Here is a 9,546-nt window from a genome sequence, read left to right on the forward strand (position 1 = left end):
CCCCTCAGGCATACTCTCGTCTTTGAAGCGCTGTCATGTAAACATACTTTTTTACCTAAAGCTGTGCATGTTTCACTTTGGTTTCATAAAAGTGGTTAGTAATGGTTGGAACCTAGCCTAGCTCTGAGGTTAAGTTATAAGGTAACAGGTGCACGTATATATGTTTTCTGGTTGGTGAATTATTGAAATTTGTTTTCCCCACGCTCAAAGTGAAGTGGAATTAGAATAATAAATCAGTCACCCTTGGCCCATCACCTTCCCAAATAAATTCATTTTATGCTGAAACTACAGATAAAGTAAAAATATTGGGTTGGCCAATACAATGGAAAAACCCAAACAAACTTTCTGGCCAACCCAGTAAGAATTCAGCAAGTAGTATTACTAATTGGACCTTGGAAATCCATGGCAGAATGCACACAGGATTTAGGAAACCATGTGATTATCAGTTCTGTTGAGAGCAGCCAGTACTTAGACAGTGATGAGAAACTCAAGGTTGGTTTGGTGGCTGGCTCTAGATAGTATTCAGGGCAAGGTGAATGCCTTAGATGGGAACTTCTAACCCCTTTTCGATAGTAACAGCCACTTCCCGAGGGACACAGTCTGTGCCAGAGGCCACACGCATGCAGACCCTGTCCTGTGCATTGCAGGGCAGCCTTCCAATCGAAGGGGTACCCGAACCCCCTCCTCACTTGTGCAGAGTCTCCTTCTGCTCCTCAGAGTGTGAGGAAGATTCCAGTTTTAAGACAGAGGTTCCAGTGACCTCTAGAATCTCAGAGTCGTTGCCAAGCTTTCTGTCAGTGAGATTTAAAAACCATTTACTTGTGTTTATTTTATATTTAATGAGTTGGTTAATGCCAAAGGCAGGACTGAAGTCTGGTTTATTTTGGAGGCTGAACCTTTGCACACAATTCCACTTGAAGTAGAGGGTCAGGAACAGAGACCATTGCGGACCCTCAGAGAGGTCTCCTTAAAGCTGTGGCCGATGGGCTTCCATGGTCAGACAAAAACAGCCACTGTCAGTGTGTGTTTCATTCTGGGTGGCAATGTCTTCTGCAGCCGCACTGTCTTGTGCAGGCTGAGAATTATGGAACAGCTGGAGACCCTGCAAAGGACTGTGTGGGGAAAAGCCTAGGCAGGCTGCTTAAAGGGCCACATTGCCAGCTATTCCCCAGAAAATGTCAGATCATCACAAATAGGAGCGAGAAACAGCAACTTACACACAAGGGCAGAAAGAAATCAGGGTGGGCCTGATGGAAATTAGGCCGGACAATGGGAAAAACTCCTCATCTCCTTCTGCCTATAGTGGTACGGGATGAGGAGATGCCCTTGGGGGAGGGCTGCCAGTTTGCTAGAACTGTGTGAAAAGGTCAGGCGAGCTTGACTTAGCCACGTGTGACTTTGGAAAACCATCTGTGAGGCTGTCACCAGCAGTAACAGTAGGCAGGTACCCCCCAGAACTCAGTGACAAATCAAAGCAATCCATGGTGGCCAAGAACAGATATTGTGGAGCCACTCAAAGATGCCAGAGTGACTCTCAGACCTGTTGATACCTTAACACCACACATCACTAAGTTTGACTGGGTCTGGGATGTTCTGAACGTTTGCTTGCAGTGTTAGACACTCAGTTGTGTCCCAACTCTGCGACCCCATGGACTGCAGCCCTCGAGGCTCCTCTGTCCATGGAATTCTCCAGGCAAGAATACTGGAGTTGGTAGCCATTCCCTTCTCCAGGGGATCTTCCCGACTCAGAGATCGAACCCAGGCCTCTTGCATTGCAAGCGGATTCTTTACTGTCCGAGCTTGCAGGGAAGCTACTAAAAAATGAATTCCCTGGACTAATAACTTTGGGAAGCCTGGCATGCCTCACTCCTCTTCCAAAGGTCCAGCAGCCAGTACAGGGCGCCAGAGAGAACTGTAGTGAAGAATTCTGTTGGGGTTTAACACTGCCCTCCCCAGAGGTCTATTTCTGGTCACCTTTTGGGAAGCTTTGCACTGATTTCTAGAGGGAGGACCAGCCAGAAATGAGCTCCGTGCTGAGCCAGAGAGGTTGTTCATGAGAAGAGGGAAGACGATAAAGGGCCCCTGCCACGTGGAAGAGGCCTCTCTCACTGGACCAGAAGGATGGGACTGGACTGAAAGGCTAAAGGGAGGAGTGGAGAGGGTGTCTTAGACCAGCTCTCCTGCCAAAGACCTTAGGAAGAGGCAGTTTCTTTCTTTGGACTCATTTTCCAGACCTGTTTTGTGGTTAGATGGAGTGGATCAGAGTGAGAGGCGGAAACCCAGGCTCTCCAGTCCTGGTCTTACAGTAGTATGTAACACAAAGGCTCCAGCATGCTTCACGGGCCAGGGAGGCCCCATCCCTTGTCGGCCAGCTTCAACTTTCTATGGCAACTATGCTCAACCAAAGTTGAGCCTCCCACCACATTAAGCAGAATTACCCCAGGGGTGTTAGTGCCACCGACTTTACATACACATTCACTTTATACTGTGATCTCATACCAGCAAGAACAGGCATTATTTGCTTCTACCGCTTTCTTAGAAATGGACGAGTGAGTTAGGATAGCGTCTCAAGTTACCCAGTTTCAAGAAAGGGGAAGGATCTGGCTCAGTCCCATGATGTTCTTAGAACTGGGATAATAAAAATGTACCTGAGGCCTTCCTTTGTCGGCTTGGACTGCATTGTCTTCAGAGGAGAAGGCTCAGGCCACAGCCTTGACTCTGATCCTGCTCTCCCTCAAAACACAGCTGACAGGGGACCGAGGGGGCCACTGGTCCCACGCTCCACGGTCTAGCTCAGAAGGAGGAGTTGCCTTAATCACATTATTAGTCTTCCTGGACAGACAGTCAGCTGTATTGAGGAAGAAAGGGACCTGAGAAGTGACTTCCCATTTGACTTCTTCCAAGGCTAGTTTTATTAGATGGGTCAAGTTCATCCATATTTGATTATTGATAAATCTCATCTCTTTACCCTTGGTGGTCCTCTGTCATGTTCCTTTACCTTTAGAGAGCATTTTATTTTATTGTATTTACTTTTAATACTATACTAGCTTTGAAAAATTTTTGTGTTTAATTTTTAAAAATTATTTATTTGGCCATCCTTTGCAACACGTGGGATCTTAGTTCCCTGACCAAGGCTCGAACCCACGCTCCCTGCAGTGGAAGTGTGGAGTCTTAACCAGTGGGTCACCAGGGAAGCCCCCTCCTAGAGCATTCTAAATGGTTCTTCCCTCTGCCTCCCTCATGAGGCCCACAGCCCTTGATTCTTCTTCATCCTTGGAAGCCCCTCTTCTCCCTGCCTGTGTCTTCAACGGTCAAGGTTCTAGTCCATATGTAGCTTAGTGGGATCTAAGTCAAGTTCAAACCCCTATGGGCTTTGCTGGGAGTATTGTAAATAAGGTATTGGTGTCATAATTATTTCTGATTAATATTTTTACACCTAATAAAGTCTCAAAGCGGTGGCGTGTACTTGGTCTAGGGGAGGACCCTCTTCCAGATGACTTGCCAGCAATTAAAGTGGCTTGTTAGTCGGAGGCCCAGGACGACCAAGGACAGCTGGAGAGCTCTTCTTTGCAAGCAGCTCTGGTTAACATCAACCGGGAAAGCTCTTTGTAAACACATGAATAATTGATTGTCCTGCGCTCACATAGCTACCGAGGATCTGAGCCCGTATGACTCATTTGCGAGCCATTCCTGTCGTCTGGATGCCATAACATTGGAGGAATGATGATCGTTTCTTGGAGATTCTTCTGTGGCCAGAGTTGCCAAGACCAAGGCTGTAATGGTTTGTTATGATGACCTTTGTTATTCCATTAGGCTCAATTGCTTTAAAAAATGATGTGTGCATACTTTCGGAACGTTTTTACCCTTTACGTTGACCTGACATCATAGTTTATATTACAGAATGTATTAATGACAGAGGAGTGTTTTCATGTCCCAAGGACAAATTTTAACAACCATAATCTGCCCTCAGTCATCATAAATATAAATGTATTGGTCAAACAGATCTCGTTAATGTGGCCAAGATAAATGCAAGCCTATATTTTAAGACAGTCGAAGTCCTAGAGAATATATTTGGAGCCTTTTGTGGGACTCAGAGATCTTGTATACGTGCTATCAGAAGGTTGAGAAAATTAACATGTTTCCCCCTCGGGTTTGGCGTTGGACAGATATTAACGTCTTGGGGATGTCGAATAAGATTGTTCACATAGTTTCTGGACACCATTAATGCCTGGTGGGGTGAATCTTAGTTCTTAAAGCTGTACTCTCATTATGCTCCCAGGGCTTTTGAAAGGAAAGGAGATACAGATCTCAAGTCTCAGCCTTGTGTTGCTCAACCATATTTCCCTGTTTCAGACTGTGTTTTAAAGTTTTAATTGTATTAATCTCACTTGCCCCAACATCTTGCTTCCTGTGGGAGGAGGTGCCTTCCCACAGATGCGTTTCTGATGTTTTGCATCATCTCAGTTGGCAACGAGTATGTTTGCAGATAATGTTCTGGACATGAGCTGTCGGAAGTGTCCAATACTTTTCCTCTTTGTTACGCTACGTTTAGAATTGTGGGTCTTTATTAGTAGTATCCACATTTCAAGCTTCTCAGGCAGAAAATAAATACTTGTTCTAAGAAGCCCTTTCTCATTATGTTTTTATACTGAACCATGAAAATGTGTTTAAGGTGGTAATGTCTCACATGCTACCCCCGAGAGAGCAGACTGTTTATAAGGATGAGTTCATCTCCCCCAGATACGGTAAACATGGTGCCATCATTAACCTCTTTGTGGATTAAAGTCACCTGGCAATGATTGATGAGCATCTCAAATAAAACCATTTACCCTTCTTCCTTTAAAGGAGTCCTTTGAGAAGAATCTTTCCTTCTCAATTTGCTATAGCCTTTGGCAAAACACACATGGGGCACTTTTAACAAAATAATTTTTATTGCAGTATAGTTGTTTACCAGGTGGTGCTAGTGGTAAAGAACCCACCTGCCATGCAGGAGACCTAAGAGACTTAGGTTCAATCTCTGGGTTGGGAAGATCCCCTGGAGGAGATGGCAACCCACTCCAGTATTCCTGCCTGGAGAATGCTATGGGCAGAGGAGTGTGGCAGGCTACAGTCCATGGGGTTGCAAAGAGTCAGACATGACTAAAGCGACTTAGCGCACACACACACAGTTGCTTTACAGTGTTGTGCTAGCTTCTTCTGCACAGTAAAATGAATCAGTCATACATATACATATATTCCCTCCCTTTTGGATTTCCCTCCCATTTAGCATACCCCAGAGGAATGAGTAGAGTTCCCTGTGCTATACAGCAGGTTCCCATCAATTGTTTATTAGTATAGTATAGTATCAATAGTGTATATGTGTCAATCCAACAACAGAAACTGAGGCATGTACACCCATGTTCATAGCAGCCAAGAGTGGAAAACAGATGAAATGTCTACCAACAGACGAATGGATAAACAAATTGTATCCATACAATGGAAGGTGATTCAGCCTCAGAGAGGAAGATGATTCTGACATGTGGTACAGCGCAGATGAACCTTAAGGGCATTATGCTAAGTGAAAAAGGCCAGTCACAAAATGACAGATGCTGTATGATTCTACTCATAAGAGGTATCTAGCATAATCAAATGTACAGAAATAGAAGAGTTGTGATTGCCAGGGGCTGGAGGAGAGGATGGTGGTTATGGTTTAACAGACGCTGTATGATTCTACTCATAAGAGGTATCTAGTATAATCAAATGCACAGAAATAGAAGAGCTGTGATTGCCAGGGGCTGGAGGATAGCGGATGGTGGTTATTGTTTAATGGGTGTGAGGGCTTCAGGTTTGCAAGATGGCAAGAGTTCTGGAGAGGAATGGTGGTGATGGTTATACAACAATGTGAAAATATGTACTACTACTGAATTGTTACACTTGAAAATGGTTAAGAACATAAGTTTTATGTGTATTCTACAACAAATAAAAAATAATATTTAAAAAAAAGTGAGGCACAACAGAGGCTTAGAGTTGAATTAATCCAAACTCTAAGGCCTCTTACTGGAAAGCCAGTGCAGGCTACAGCTGCTGTCAGAGCCCCAACCTTCTCCTCCCCACACCCCAGGACATCAAGAACTCTTCTTACTGAAGCTAAAGAGAATAAGAATTTGACGTGTAATGTCTTTGAACTTGACTGAGAGTGGGATAATTTAATTTCAGGCTTTAACTTCTTTGGATCTTGTAAGAGGATTAAATTTGGTCTTGGGACTCGCTGGTAACTTGATACTGGGAAGGGTAAGTTCAAGTGTAGCACATCTTATTGTTGGGATGCTTTTATGATATAAATTAAGATATGTTGGTTTTATTGCATAACTTCTGATGGGCTATGTTGGTCAATGTAGCTTGAAATAATTTGAGACGGAAAACTGAAGAAGAGCTACATTTTTCATCTTGAATATAGAAAGGCCTTGAGAAACACAATGTACTTTACTGACCCTTCTCAAAAACTTATGGGGGAAAACTCCACACTGCCTGCAGGGGAAGGTCTCTAGTGGAGCAGTGGCTGGTTTGGTGGTGGTGGTAGGGAGCTGATTCCCTCTCTGAAGGTGCTGTGCCCCTTCTGGTTGACCACTGTTGTTGTTTAGTCCCTAAGTTATGTTTGACTCTTTTGTGACCCCATGGATTGTAGCCCACCAGGCTGCTCTGTCCGTGGGATTTCCCAGGCAAGAATACTAGAGTGGGTTGCTGGTTCCTCCTCCAGGGGATCTTCCTGACCAGGATCTCCTGCATTGGCAGGTAGGAATCTGGGGACAGATAGAGTAATTTCTCTCAGGCTGCTTGAGTATTCATATTTATTTCTTATGAATCCAATGACGAGGCATTAATTAGTCTTGGCCCCTCCCCATTTCCTCTCATCCTTCTTAGGAGAAAAATGACTGGTAAACTTGGGAGTAGCAACTGAACTCTGCTCCTCCTCCTTCCTCTTCCTGCGCTCAGCCCACCTTCAAACTGCTGGGAAGTCTCCTTGGTCCCAGTGGTAAACTTGGCAGAAAAACCTTGCCCTAGATGGGAGAGGCCTGTAGTTGTCCAGTGCTTCCTGAGGCTGGGTGAATAAATTTTCTACTGAGATTCTGTATTAGAAATCGTTGTCTAATTACTTCTATATTATATTCCTCAAGCACATCCTCCAGCCTAGCTTTGTTTTTTGTTCAGTAATAAAGCAGATATTTGTGGTTCAGTCTCTCATTCATGTACAACTCTTTTCGACCCCATAGGCTACAGCATGCCAGGCTTCCCTCTCCCTCACTATCTCCTGGAGTTTGCTCAAACTCATGTCCATGGATTGGATGATGCCATCCAACCATCTCAATATCTGTCACCCCCTTCTTCCCCTGCCCTCAATGTTTTCCAGCATCAGTGTCTTTTCCAATGAGTCAGCTCTTCACATCAGGTGGCCAAAGTACTGGAACTTCAGCTTCAGCATCAGTCCTTTCAATGAATATTCAGGCTTGATTTCCTTTGGGATTGACTGATTTATTTGACCTCAAAAAAAATCAGATGTTTGATCTAAAACTATGTCCACACACAAATTGTGTTCTGCCTTTGCCAGGTGCCAAGAAGTCTGAAGAACAAGTTCATCCACTGCATGCCACTTGATCCTCCTGATGATCCAGTGAGGTGGATGGATGGGAAAGCCTTCCGTAAGCTGTTTCAGTATTATAATCACACTTGCCCTTAGTTGCATAACTCATGTCAAGGAGGTTTGAAAAGGTTAAATAACTCGCCCACGTTATAGGTGGTGGGCTAGAACAGAACTCAGAGCTTTTGACTTCTGGCAACTTGCTGCTAAAAATCTGTTGGCAGTATATGTGTATAACTGATTCACTTCACTATATCCCTGAAACTAACACAACATTGTAAATCAACTATACTCCAATAAAAATTTTTAAAATCTGTTAGCAAGAATTCAAAGTATCTTCAAGTGGAATCTGGTTTATTCCTACATTTGAAACATTCACTTGTGACTTTATGAAGGGAACTTTAAGACTGTTGTGTGGAGACTGCAGTGGGTTTGTGAATCACTTGACGATTTTGTTCAAAGTGGCTATTCCTGTATCTGATGCTCTGATATCCCCTTGTGATGGGTCTGCAGTGAGACCTAGGAATCCTCCTTTTTAGGAAGGCCTCAAATTGTTCTAATCTCTTACCTCATTACTGAGTCCTCTCTCTCCCCACTCTAATGTTGGCATTCTCTCTAATGGTGTGTAAAGAAATGCTGGCTTTCTTTGAGAAATTGGACTCACTAGCATACATTGTGGTTAAACATGGATATGTCCACATCGGGTGACCGGTTCATGCTGATCCAAACACGCGTCTCCCAGCTCTCTGAGGACCCTAACACCCACATCTAGAGGCAGTGGGAGACCACCTGTGTCCTGGAAGAGAGTGGAGCTCTGAAGGCAAAACTTGGATGGACCACCAGGCAACTGGGTTAACTCCCACATCATTCAGCTCAGTTCATTTCAATTGGGCAGGAAGGGGCAATGATTGGGGCCGAACAATTGTGCACAAATTGTGTAACAAATGCCTGTGTGAGAATGTATGCATGAGGAAATAATGAGAAAGAGCGCTTTGTAAGCATATTTGCTTCTTATTTTATTTTAAATTTATTTTTAATTGGAAGGTAATTGATGTGTGGGCCTTACAGTCAGAATAAAGTAGCAGTGAAAGTGATAGTCGCTCATTCGTGTCCAGCTCTTCGCGACCCCATGGACTATAGCCTGCCAGGCTCCTCTGTCCATTGAATTCTCCAGGCAGGAATACTGGAGCAGGTTGCCATTCCATTCTCCCGAGGATCTTCCTGTCCCAGGAATTGAACCTGGGTCTCCTGCATTGCAGGGAGATTCTTTACTGTCTGAGCCACCAGGAAAGCCCAAATATTGTGTATTAATACATCTGTTAATACATACATGGAATCTAGAAAAATAGTACTGATAAACCTATTTGCAGAGAAGGAATGGAGAAGCAGACATAGGGAATGGCCTTGCAGACACCATGGGTGAAGGCGAGGGTAGGATGATTTGAGAGAGTAGCATTTGCTTCTTTTTTAAAATCAATTGGTGGGACTTCCCTGGTGGTCCAGTGGTTAAGACTCTGCATTTCCACTACAGTTGGCCTAGGTTTGATCCCTGGTCAGGGAACTAAGATCCTACAAGCTGTTTGAATAAAACAAATTGAAGCAAAAATCAATTGGTGCCTTTTAATGAATCAACAAGTAAGAAGGAAGTCCAAAATACAGCATTAACAATGTAAAGAACATGGGGGCCATTGGTATGGATTTTCTGTGTGTTTGTTAGCTTTGTGTTTATCTTATTTTTCCAGACAAGGTAAGAGTTAGAGATGCTGGTGAGAAATTGCCACATTCTCTAAAAGCCCACGGAGATTCTGTCTGTCAACTGCTTTTCCTCTCTTCCTACCTCCTAGCCAAGCTTCAGAGGAAACTCTTTTCATGTGAACTGGAAAAGATGAATTTCAAGCTTCATTGAGAGCTTGAAAACCTTAAATCCTCCA

At 43.9% G+C, this 9,546-nt stretch overlaps 1 non-coding gene across 1 annotated transcript; it reads left to right on the forward strand.

The window, feature by feature from the left end:
• The first annotated feature begins 9,103 nt into the window (after window positions 1-9,103).
• On the forward strand, window positions 9,104-9,176 carry TRNAG-UCC (transfer RNA glycine (anticodon UCC)). The gene has a single exon. It is a non-coding gene; the product is annotated as a tRNA-Gly (tRNA).
• Window positions 9,177-9,546: the final 370 nt, after the last annotated feature.

This window comes from Budorcas taxicolor, chromosome 16 (genome assembly GCF_023091745.1).
Source record: "Budorcas taxicolor isolate Tak-1 chromosome 16, Takin1.1, whole genome shotgun sequence".
In the NCBI taxonomy this organism is placed as follows: domain Eukaryota; kingdom Metazoa; phylum Chordata; class Mammalia; order Artiodactyla; family Bovidae; genus Budorcas; species Budorcas taxicolor.